Source organism: Gnatocerus cornutus, unplaced genomic scaffold, assembly GCF_029298725.1.
Source record: "Gnatocerus cornutus isolate USDA-ARS CGAHR unplaced genomic scaffold, icGnaCorn1.1 ctg00000061.1, whole genome shotgun sequence".
NCBI classification, from domain to species: Eukaryota; Metazoa; Arthropoda; class Insecta; order Coleoptera; family Tenebrionidae; genus Gnatocerus; species Gnatocerus cornutus.
Window position 1 is genome coordinate 945,312 of NW_028275406.1, and position 2,617 is coordinate 947,928.

Below are 2,617 nucleotides of genomic sequence, written 5' to 3' on the forward strand. Positions count from 1 at the left end.
CCAAAAAGGCCACTAAGTCACACTCCAAATTCCAAAATACCGAAACACTCTGGAGCACCGTACGCCACGAGATCTAAAACGCAAGAGAACCACGGAACCAGAATGGCTGCTATCGCTTCTTCGGCTCTACGTCACATTTCGTCATTGAGAAGGTGACCCCTTGACAGGTGAAAATTTGGGGTTATTCGAATCAAAACAAAGAATGAAAGTGATCGTAAAGAGTAGCAAAACGAAGCCAACGGTAAGTAAACAGCTGGAAAATTATTCATCAACCAATCGTAGACCTCAACGCACACTATGAACAAAATAAACAATCGCCAGAAGACAAAAATAGCAAGAGTAGCACCGTTGATGTTGCGGTCAAAAAGAAGAACGACCCACGACACGATCAACACCAAGCAGGCTAACGTGGTTGTGAAAAGGAAGAAAATAGAAGTTAGAAAAGTTGAAGCAAAGATGAAAACTAAAGAGTTGCAACCTAGACAACCCTGAGGAACTTGTAGCAGTCCTCCAGCTAAAATTCTGAGGCTCAAACGTATTCCTCCAGTCACCTCCGAACTGGTACCTAACAAACTGGTAACTATAAACATAATTGAGCAGAATTCGTAACGGACAATGTAACTCGCCATGCGGTTATACTAAAATAGGCAACCAATAAATTACAGGCGTCAAAAGGTCACGAAAATCAACCCTTTCTAACACCTTCCCGTTTAACTCGAAATTGTCACGTTACAAATCCCTAACACAAATTTATACCGTTACAAAAGTCATGGTTTTGTAGATTTCGTGCTCTTCTTTGCGAATTCAAGCCAGAAAACAACGAAAATCGGCGAGAAATCGTCGTTTTGCATCGAAATATGCGGTTTTCTCTAAGAATTTTGATGATTTCGTGCAGAATTCTGCTGTTTTCTTGCAATTCAGCCGTTGAATCTTGGTAAAAAGTGATGATTTTGTAGATTTCGTGCTCTTCTTTGCGAATTCAAGCCAGAAAACAACGAAAATCCGCAAGAAATCGTCGTTTGGCATCGAAATATGCGGTTTTCTCTAAGAATTTTGATGATTTCGTGCAGAATTCTGCTGTTTTCTTGCAATTCAGCCGTTGAATCTTGGTAAAAAGTGATGATTTTGTAGATTTCGTGCTCTTCTGTGCGAATTCAAGCCAGAAAACAACGAAAATCGGCGAGAAATCGTCGTTTTGCATCGAAATATGCGGTTTTCTCTAAGAATTTTGACGATTTCGTGCAGAATTCTGCTGTTTACTTGCAATTCAGCCGTTGAATCTTGGTAAAAAGTCATGATATTGTGGATTTCGTGCTCTTCTTTGCGAATTCAAGATAGAAAACAACGAAAATCAGCGAGAAATCGTCGTTTTGCATCGAAATATGCGGTTTTCTCTAAGAATTTTGATGATTTCGTGCAGAATTCTGCTGTTTTCTTGCAATTCAGCCGTTGAATCTTGGTAAAAAGTCATGATTTTGTAGATTTCGTGCTCTTCTTTGCAAATTCATGCCAGAAAACAACGAAAATCGGCGAGAAATCGTCGTTTTGCATCGAAATATGCGGTTTTCTGTAAGAATTTTGATGATTTCGTGCAGAATTCTGCTGTTTTCTTGCAATTCAGCCGTTGAATCTTGGTAAAAAGTCATGATTTTGTAGATTTCGTCCTCTTCTTTGCGAATTCAAGCGAGAAAACAACGAAAATCGGCGAGAAATCGTCGTTTTGCATCGAAATATGCGGTTTTCTGTAAGAATTTTGATGATTTCGTGCAGAATTCTGCTGTTTTCTTGCAATTCAGCCGTTGAATCTAGGTAAAAAGTCATGATTTTATAGATTTCGTGCTCTTCTTGGCGAATTCAAGATAGAAAACAACGAAAATCGGCGAGAAATCGTTGTTTTGCATCGAAATATGCAGTTTTCTCTAAGAATTTTGATGATTTCGGGCAGAATTCTGCTGTTTTCTTGCAATTCAGGAGTTGAATCTTGGTAAAAAGTCATGATTTTGTAGATTTCGTGCTCTTCTTTGCGAATTCAAGCCAGAAAACAACGAAAATCGGCGAGAAATCGTCGTTTTGCATCGAAATATGCGGTTTTCTGTAAGAATATTGATGATTTCGTGCAGAATTCTGCTGTTTACTTGCAATTCAGCCGTTGAATCTTGGTAAAAAGTGATGATTTTGTAGATTTCGTGCTCTTCTTTGCGAATTCAAGCCAGAAAACAACGAAAATCCGCAAGAAATCGTCGTTTTGCATCGAAATATGCGGTTTTCTCTAAGAATTTTGATGATTTCGTGCAGAATTCTGCTGTTTTCTTGCAATTCAGCCGTTGAATCTTGGTAAAAAGTGATGATTTTGTAGATTTCGTGCTCTTCTGTGCGAATTCAACCCAGAAAACAACGAAAATCGGCGAGAAATCGTCGTTTTGCATCGAAATATGCGGTTTTCTCTAAGAATTTTGACGATTTCGTGCAGAATTCTGCTGTTTACTTGCAATTCAGCCGTTGAATCTTGGTAAAAAGTCATGATATTGTAGATTTCGTGCTCTTCTTTGCGAATTCAAGATAGAAAACAACGAAAATCAGCGAGAAATCGTCGTTTTGCATCGAAATATGCGGTTTT